At 42.2% G+C, this 10029-nt stretch overlaps 1 long non-coding RNA gene and 1 pseudogene across 1 annotated transcript in view; one reads left to right on the forward strand and one right to left on the reverse strand.

The window, feature by feature from the left end:
- The window catches only part of LOC129482852 (uncharacterized), a 30372-nt gene extending 25810 nt beyond the window's left edge, over nt 1-4562 (forward strand). Inside the window, exons 3-5 of the long non-coding RNA XR_008657833.2 lie at nt 3077-3130; nt 4152-4269; nt 4365-4562. This is a non-coding gene — a long non-coding RNA (uncharacterized lncRNA). The remainder of the gene's footprint in view (nt 1-3076; nt 3131-4151; nt 4270-4364) is intronic.
- Nucleotides 4563-9362: 4800 nt separating this feature from the next.
- LOC129483624 (uncharacterized) lies at nt 9363-9461 on the reverse strand (annotated as a pseudogene).
- Between the last annotated feature and the right edge of the window lie 568 nt (nt 9462-10029).

Consider the following 10029-nt stretch of genomic DNA (forward strand, 5'->3'; position numbering starts at 1 on the left):
GTTAATCGGCTGGGTGCGGTGGCTCACGCCTGTAATCCCAGCACTTTGGGAGGCCGAGGCAGGCGGATGACGAGGTCAGGCGATTGAGACCATCCTGGCTAACACGGTGAAACCCCGTCTCTACTAAAAATACAAAAAAATTAGCCGGGCGAGGTAGTGGGCGCCTGTAGTCCCAGCTACTCGGGAGGCTGAGGCAGGAGAATGGCGTGAACCCGGGAGGCAGAGCTTGCAGTGAGCCGAGATCGCGCCACTGCACTCCAGCCTGGGTGACAGAGCGAGACTCCTCAAAAAAAAAAAAAAAAGAAATATGGTTAATCAAAATTGAGATGTGCTGTTAGTGAAGAATACATGCCAGGTTTTGAAGATAATAGTCTAAAAATACCTGAAAGAATGTAAAATATCTCAGTAATGTTTTTTACGTTGATTTCACATTGTAAAGGTAATATTTTAGATAGATTGTACAAGATACGTTGTTAAAAATAAATTTTATCTGTTTCTTTTGACTTTTTCAAATGTAGCTACTATAGTTTAAAATTTTATATTTTATATCACTTTATATGTCTTTTTTTTTTTTTCCAAGATAGAGTCTTGCTCTATTGCCCAGGCTGGAGTGCAGTGGTGTGATCACGGCTCACTGCAACCTCTGTCTCCCAGGATCAAGCGATTCTCCTGCCTCAGCCTCCCGAGTAGCTGGGATTACAAGTGTGTCCCACAATGCCTGGCTAATTTTTTGTATTTTTAGTAGAGACGGGGTTTCACCATGTTGGCCAAGCTGGTCTCAACTCCTGACCTCAGGTGATCCACCTGCCTTGGCCTCCCAAAGTGCTGGGATTATAGGCATGAGCCACCGCACCCAGCCTCACTTTATATTTCTATTGGATTTGGACAATCAGAGAGGAAGGAAAAACCCGAGTCCCCTGTAGCCTTATTTCATGCCTCTTTCTTTCCATTTTTCAGTCTCTCTCCACCCTCATGCATTCCAGGTATTGGGAAGTCAATTCTTTTGAGACAAACATCAAGAAACCAAAGAAAGATCAATAGGAAGACCATTTCATCACATTTCTAGCCCATGGCACCAAATAGACAGTCAGCATTCATTCAGTCAATCAATCATGCATTTAATTAAAATGAAGAATACAGAAATTAGGCAATCTCATGTCTTGAAAAAACAGATACACTAGGAATGAGTAATTTCTCTTTTCACTCTTACAAGTTCTGAAAAGGAAGAGATACTATGATTAGGCTATGAACTATACTGTGTATAGTCACTTATTAAAATCTTATTTTATATAATGGCTATATGTAGGCATTAAGAAAAAACTCCCTTCTAAAGGTCTAGATATCTTGAGGTCAATAAATGTGCTTTGTATCCAATAAGTACTGAGTAAATGTTGTTGAATATAATGAATAAAATAAATGATATAATCAGTCTCTCACTTTATCTTTCTAACCAAAATTAAAATTTGAAGCTAAAATGTTGTATGGTTGATGTGATGATGATATAGGCATTAAAACATGAGTTGTGCCTTAAGGTATGCTTTGCTTTTATCTGATAAAACAATCTTGTTTAAAATTTTTTTTTAATAATAGAGACAGGGTCTCAATATGTTGCCCAGGCTGGTTTTGAATTCCTGGGCTCAAGCAATCCTCCTGCCTCAGACTCCAAAAGTGCTGGATTACAGGTGTGAGCCCCCACACCCAGCTAAAAAAATCTTATTTTTAAGTCACGTCAAAAGGTAACCCATTTGAGAGTGAATAAATTCTTCCCAGATTAAATCCTGGCTGATGAAGAACACTTATTCCTAAAATAAAATCCCCATCCATTTTTGTCATCTCAGCAACTAACTAAAAATTGTCCCAGGAACAAACTGATTCACCCTATATGAAATAACAGAATAACAGAGAAGAACAATCATCCCATTAACCTGGTAGATCCAGAATGAAATGTAGCTGGAGGATGGAGCAGATTGGAGGTGGGAACAGTGAACACTCAGCAGGCTGCCAGCCCCGAACACCCCTGGAGTCTCAACAGCCTCAATCCATCTGGAAGGGAGGGCTTGGGGGAAGGGCTGAGCATGGCTGCAGGGATCAAAGCTAAGCAGGGGAAAACAGCTAGAACACTGTCTGCTCTTTGAGCAAAGATAATAGAGTCCTCTCTGTGGTGAAGAGAATGAACACACAGGGAGATTTAAAAACACAACAAACCCGGAGCCGATCAGATTCCTTTATTCCATACCTCAAACTCATCAGGCTTGTCCTCAATTCAGAATCTCTCTATATTGAATTACAGGGTTAGAAAAATAAAGGGCATCCCATTGAGTGCTTTTCAAACAGTGAGTTGCCACTCCTTAGTGTGAGAGAATCAGTTCAGTAGGTGGAGGTTTGCATTTAGAAACTGAAATAAATTAGAATGGAAAATAGAAGGAATTGCATGGAAAAGGGATAAATATTGTTTCATGAATTTTTTGGTGTGTATGTGTTTGGTACATGTAAAATACATCTTATTGTAGGCATTAGCCAAACTGTGAAACTGAAAACCAGTCAACTCTATCTCCCTCCCGTATTATTATGGGTTACTAAAATCAGTTCTTCAGGCCTTCAGGAATAGGCTTTTTATAACCTCCACAGCTAATTCTCTGTCAAGGTATTCCTCCTGCATTCTAGAAATATAGACAATGTCACAGACTCAGTGCAAACCCTCCTGAAAAATAGCTCCAGGATCAGGCATTGCATTATGAGGAAGCTAATACTGTTTGTCAGAATCTGAGGGCAGCCTCCCTTTAAAGACCCTAATTAAGGAGAGGGAAGGAAGAAAAAATGGTAATAGCATGCCTCAAATGTGAGGCTGCCTCTTGGCCACTATTCATTAGAAAGCCCACAAACTGTGGGCTCTATTTAAGGAACGTCTGGGATGGTTTTGGGCGGGGGAAGCAAAACAGGCCCAGTCAAATACTTCCCCTTTTATTCTCAACTCTGTTGTCAGCTTACTTTTCTCACCTTGATTTATTTCTTGAAATTTTAGTCAAATTCATTGACAATTTGCCTTATGATTTACAAAGTAGATGAGAGTGAATAGAGAAGCGACCTGACGGAGAAGAGAGCAGGACTATTTAAAAGATTCTGGCAAGAGGTGAGAACATTCCTCGATCCACTATAGAAAACCACCAGTGATCAAACAAACACACTGACTTCCATTTCTAGGTCTCAAGGAATTAAGCATAACATTCAAAGTTGACTAGATAAAGGAAAGATTTATTATTATTATTATTTTGAGACGGAGTTTCACCCTTGTCATCCAGGGTGGAGTGCAGTGGCCGGATCTCGGCTCACTGCAACCTTCGCCTCCCGAGTTCAAGTGATTCTTCTGCCTCAGCCTCCCAGGTAGCTGGGATTCCAGGTGCCTGCCACCACACCAGGCTAATTTTTGTTTTTGTAGTGGAGAAGGGGTTTCCCCATGTTGGCCAGGCTGGTCTTGAACTCCTGACCTCAGGTGATCCACCCGTCTCGGCCCCCCAAAGTGCTGGGATTACAGTCGTGAGCCACCGCGCCCGGTCAAGGAAAGATTATTAATGACAGACTTCATTGCGTTCTGCAAAGCTGAAAGGCAAGGGAAGAATTGGGGGATGGAGGGAGGAATTCCCTAAAAGAAGTCCTAGTGAAGTTGTATAACAAGAAAAAGGCAGATATCTTCCTATCCAGACACAAAAGAAAGTTCTTAAGGTTTTACAATGGTATGGTCACTAACACAACCTTTTAAAGAGGAGCAAACTTCCTTATCGCCCCAAGAAATCAAAGTAAACCTTGTGAAACCCAAGTGTAGGAAATCCCGCTGCTCAGATAAAGTATTCAGTGTAACACTGAAACAGCACTATTGCTTTCAGGCAGCCTGGCTTAACCTTGAGTAAAGCCTTTCCTGGGAGTTCAGCTCAGTGAAACAGACATTCTGTCAACTGTATCAGAGACAAGGATTTTAGCTGTAATTATGGTCTGCTAATCTGGTGTAGCTTTAGTTAAACAAACAGAATCAGCACATTATCATTAGGGAGGCGACATCGTTTTCTCTCCCTTCCACACAGCATTGCTCTAGGAGAGAGACGACTATTGAAAAGTTTGGCTGCTGTTACCAGTTTTACTTCTATCTAATCTTTTAGGAGCTCAGTTTCTCCAAATGAAGAAATGTGTGACACCCTCCCATCTCACAGGATTGCCGGAAAAACACAAAAAAGGCAGTGTTTAAACATGTCGTAACTGGGCACTGAATTGTACCTGGTGAGTCTGTACTGTTCTGCCCTTTCTCTCCCACCATCTCTGGGAAACTGGACGAAATGGGTCTCACTGTCTACTCTTTTGTCCTTTCTTCCCAGGCCCTTCTCTCCTCTGGTTAACCCGGTCTGAAGACTTGGAGACATCTGTCACATTTTAGATGCAGAGGAGTATTCCAGCTTAAATGGTTGCTTTCAGAGTACTAATTCTTGGCCTCCCTCCCCCGCCACAGAAAAGAACCTCTTATGGTGGGAAATTCAGTTTGCTGAAAGCCGGATATTAAACATAATTTTGAGATATTGCTCAGCTAATATTTCCTTCGAATTATGCCATAACAGCAAAACTTGCCTCATTTATGAGCCCTTTAATATGAAATTGTTACCCTCCTTCCCTGCCTTCCTTTCTCTTTTTCTTTCCTCTCCTCCCTCTTTCCCTCCCTCCCTCCCTCCCTCCCTCCCTCCCTTCCTTCCTTCCTTCCTTCCTTCCTTCCTTCCTTCCTTCCTTCCTTCCTTCCAATATTTCTGCATGTCCACCATATGCTGGGCTATCTCTAGCACAATCTCTCCTCCAGACACTCACTTTAGTGGGAAATGTAAATTAAAAAATTGAAAACATATGTTATTATAAGTGTCAAAAGACAAAATTACAACAAATGTAGTTATAGATCAAAGATGGATGTTTATTTGGGATTTATAAATCAGGGCAGCCTTCATTCCACAAAATGTACTGAAAGCTCTCACGAGCAACTGCTGAACAGTGGGTTTTGTAAGGTGGGAACAAGGAAACAGAACAACAGAAGAAAAAAAAAGCTTGACTGGTGAACATTAGGTTACTTCAGTTTACTTTTTTATATGAGTTTAAGCAAACAGAAGTGTCTTATTATAGCTGACTCAGACTGGAATCTCCAGTTTTCAGGAAAAACTGATCTGTTTTGAGATCTATCGACTTCCTTAAAGTTTCATTTTGATGACATGGCATTTAGCACAAGTGACTCCATTCTGGTTTGGTCTGGTCCCTTGGGGCCTAGTGCAGAAGCTCAGTCCAAAACAATAGTGTTCCAAAATGCTGTTTAACGTAAGAGATGTTTGAAAGAGGTACTTCTGGCCAGGGCTTGGTGGGCCAGAAAATACTTTTTGGTGAGATCTGAATGGAATCTTCAAGGGTTTGTGGGCATAAAATGCAGGCGAAGGGATACTGTAGACAGAGGATGGCAGAAGGAGGAATGGAATGAGAAAAAAGATGATTTTCCAGAGACTATGTGTGATGTGACTGAGTAGCAAGGGATGGGCTGAAGAGGCAAGTAGAGTCATTCTATTGTCTTGTGATCTTGCTTTTTATTCTAAAGATAAATGATTTTTTTTCCACATAATTTTAGCAGCAGACATTTTTCCCAGATTAAATTTTATATGGGATTCTGGCCAGGCGTGGTGGTTTATGCCTGTAATCCCAGCACTTTGGGAGGCCGAGGTGGGCAGATCACCTGAGGCCAGGAGTTCAAGACCAGCTTGGCCAACATGGTGAAACCCTGTCTCTACTAACAATACAAAAAACTTAGCTGGGTGTGGTGGCATGCATCTATAATCCCAGCTACTTGGGAGGCTGAGGCATGAGAATCACTTGAACCTGGGAGGTGGAGGTTGCAGTGAGCAGAGATTGTGCCATTGAACTCCAGCCTGGGCAACAAGAGTGAAACTCCATCTCAAAAAAAAAGAAAAAAATTTATACGGCATTCCAACATTAAAAGATTTTCTTTTCTTTTCTTTTTTTTTTTTCCTGAGACAAAGTCTCTCTCTGTCGCCCAGGCTGGAGGGCAGTGGCGCGATCTCGGCTAACTGCAAGCTCCGCCTCCCAGGTTCACACCATTCTCCTGCCTCAGCCTCCCGAGTAGCTGGGACTACAGGCGCCCACCACCATGCCCAGCTAATTTTTTTTGTATTTTTAGTAGAGACAGGGTTTCACTGTGTTAGCCAGGATGGTCGCGATCTCCTGACCTCATGATCCGCCTGCCTCGGCCTCCCAAAGTTCTGGGATTACAGGCGTAAGCCACCGTGCCTGGCCAAAAGGCATTCTTTTTAATCTAGAAATTAGGTTTAGACTAAAAGGAAATTTAATTAGGATAAATTTATTTTATAAATTAAAACAATGAACATTATGATGTTTGTTTGAATGCAAATTCGATGTAGAGATTATGGATGGCAATAGTATCTTATACTAGCCTCAGCATTGCAATTCTTTTACATCTGAGTTTTGTTTCTTGTACAGTGGCAAGATAATTTTTACACAGATATATAGTTGCAAATGGTAACAACTTTAACATGAATTACCTAGAAACTCAGTGTACTGTTCCATGGAAAGAGATAGCAGGGAAAGCTTTGTCCTCAGTTCTATACAAAAACGAAATTCCAATTTGGGTGACTAGGAGGATAATGGTATTGGCAACTAAAACGATTCCTCTCTAAAGAGAGAGAAAATTCCAAGAGAAAAAACATGAGTTCGATTTTGGGCATTTTGTGTTTAAGGTGCTTTATTTAGACATATAGGAAGCTTCCTATAACCATGGAAATAATTGGTTCACTAAAAACCAAAGATGAAATATTGTTCTTTTAGGATTGTATAACCTCATGTAACCTTTTCCTCTGACCTCCAGCTGTGGCCTACTTTTGATGAAATTTTAGTGGTTCATTTCAGAACCTCATCACTCTTGGAAATTCATGCAGCCACTTAGCCTGAAATTCAGAATTCTGCTGTTTCATGATTTCAGATTTCTTGACTCAGCTACAGAGGCATCCAGGACAATGTCATTTTGTGTTTAGCAAAACTGAAATAACTCACCGACTCTTGTGTTCTTTTTGATTACTACACATATCTAAGCTAGGTCATGCTAGCATTCTTCTCTCTCAGTCAAGCTGAATTAAAATGTATTTTAATGAATGGCATGTTATAGAGCAAAATGTTCGTGTTGTTTCCCTAGCAGTATAGCACCATGATCATTCATTTATTCATTTACTTAATTATTCATCCGGTAGAAACATGCTATATCCTTCCTTGATGAGGGTAAGTGACTATTAGTTTGCTTAGGGCTGCTGTAATAAAGTATCACAGATTGGGTGTCTTAAATAACAGAAATGTATTCCTCGCAGTTCTGGAGGCTGAAGGTCCAAGACTGAAGTGCCGGCAGGTTGGTTTCTTCTGAGGCCTCTTTCCTTGGCTTGCTTGCTGCCTCTTCACATGGTCTTTTCTCTATGCAGGCATCCTGGGGTCTCTTAGTGTGTGCAAATTTCCTTTTCTTATAAGGACACCAGTCAGACTGAATTAGGGCCCACCTTAATGGCCTCATTTTAACTTAATCACCTCTTTCATGACCTTACCTCCAATGACAGTCACATTTTAAGGTACTTGGGGTTAGGGCTTCAACATATGAATTTGGGGCGGGGGATGGGGGATGGGGGAAAGGAGGCACAATTCAGCTCATAACAATGATTAAATATTTTGCTTTGGCTCTTACAAAAAAGGCAATTCTAACCTCAGTAGATTTAAGCTTTCTTCATAGCATCATGACGTCTTCCAATTTCATTTGTATTTGTATTTCCCTCCCTCCCTCCCTTCCTCCCTTCCTCCCTTCCTCCCTGCCTCCCTGCCTCCCTCCCTTCCTCCCTTCCTCCCTTCCTCCCTGCCTCCCTGCCTCCCTCCCTTCCTCCCTTCCTCCCTTCCCTCCTGCCTCCCTGCCTCCCTCCCTTCCTCCCTCCCTCCCTTCTTCCCTCCCTCCCTCCCTCCCTTCCTTCCTTCCTTCCCTCCTTCCCTCCTTCCTCCCTTCCTCCCTTCCTTCCTTCCTTCCCTCCTTCCTTCCTCCTTCCCTTCCTCCCTCCCTCCCTTCCTCCCTCCCTCCCTCCCTTCCTTCCTTCCTTCCTTCCTTCCTTCCTTCCTTCCTTCCTTCCTTCCTTCCTTCCTTCTTCCCTTCCTCCTTTCCTCCCTTCCTCCCTTCCTCTCTTCCTTCCTTCTTCTATGGGATCTCGCTCTGTAACCCAGGCTGGAGCGAGGTAGTGCGATTGTAGCTCACTGCAGCTTTGAACTTCCGAGCTCAAGCAATCCTCTGCCTCAGCCTCCCGTGTAGCTGGGACTACAGGCCTGTGCCACCATGCCCAGCTGATTTTCTTTCTTTCTCTCTCTCTCTTTCTTTCTTTTTCTTTCTTCTTTCCTTCCTTCCTTCCTTCCTTCCTTCCTTCCTTCCTTCCCTCCTTCCTTCCTTCTTTCTTGTCTTTCTTTCTTTCTTTCTTTCTTTCTTTCTTTCTTTCTTTCTTCTCTCTCTCTTTCTTTCTTTCTGTCTTTCTTCTTTCTCTTTCTTTCTTTCTCTTTCTTTCTTTCTTTCTTTCTTTCTTTCTTTCTTTCTTTCTTTCTTTCTTTTTCTTTCTTCTTCTTTCTTTTTTGTGGAGACGGGGGTCTTGCCATCTTGCCCAGGCTGGTCACAAACTCTTGGGCTCAAGCGATACTCCTGCCTTGACCTCCCAAAGCACTGGGATTATAGGTGTGAGCCACCTGCAGCTGGCCTCATTTGCATGTTGATGAAACTCAGAATTAACCTTTCCCTCCCCTGTTGGATAAAGGAAGGTAAATCTTTTCAGTGAGGAGTCATCAATAATGCAATATTTTTCAGCCTTTTTACTACCCCAACACATAGGAGGCAAGTCACGCACCCACAATAAGTGGAGGGCTCACTAAGAGCTTGAGCTGTGGATTCCCACAGATTTGAATGCAAACCTTCCCTTTACACCTTACTCCAAAGCTGTGTGACTTTGTCCAATGTCTTAACCTCTGCAAAAATGCAGTCCATGCTACTTTATTTTAGTTTTTTAATTTTTGTGAGTAAATAGTAAGTGTACATATTTGCGGGGTTCATGAGATGTTTTGATACAGGCATGCAGTGTGTAATAATCACATCATGGAATACGGGGCCTCCATTCCCTCCAGCATTTATCCCTTGTGTTACAAACAGACTGATTATACTCTTTTAGTGATTTTTTAAATGTACAATTAAATTATTATTGACTATATTCACCCTGCTGTGCTGTCAAACACTGGATCTTATTCTTTCTAACTATGTTAAAAGTACGGAACACATCACAAATTTGTGTGTCATCCTTGCACAGGAGCCATGCTAATCTCTGCACTGTTCCAATTTCCATATATGTGTGCCTTGCTACGTTAGTAGAGAGATCCCTAAAATACTGTGGCTTAAAAAGAGAGATGTTAAAATTAGCCAGGCGTGGTGGCGGTGCCTGTAATCCCAGCTACTCAGGAGGCTGAGGCAGAGAATTGCTTGAACCAGGAGGTGGAGGTTGCAGTGAGCCGAGATCCTGCCACTGCACTCCACTGCACTCCAGCTTGGGTGACAGAACAAGACTCTGTCTCCAAAAAAAAAAAAAAAAAAAAAAGGAAGAGAGACGTTTGTTTTTCTCTCCTGAAATAGTCCTCAGTGAAGCAGAACAGGGTAGGGTAGGATGGACAGCTCAGCCCCTCCTCAAAATATGGCTTCTATCGCTGGATCTGTGAGGGCTGCTCTAGCTCCTGCCATTACATCTGCATCCCAGACAGCAGGAATGGTCAAAGGAACAAGAAACTATGCCCTTATTTCTTTTAAAGGCAAGGCTTGTTAAATAAAAGCACTTATATCCCATTGGCAAAAAGTTACATGGTCTCATCTGGTTGCAGAGATGCTGGGAAAATATAATCTATAACTCAATTGTCCCGGGCACAGCTAAAACCTGGGGG

This window comes from Symphalangus syndactylus, chromosome 5 (genome assembly GCF_028878055.3).
Source record: "Symphalangus syndactylus isolate Jambi chromosome 5, NHGRI_mSymSyn1-v2.1_pri, whole genome shotgun sequence".
Classification (NCBI taxonomy): domain Eukaryota; kingdom Metazoa; phylum Chordata; class Mammalia; order Primates; family Hylobatidae; genus Symphalangus; species Symphalangus syndactylus.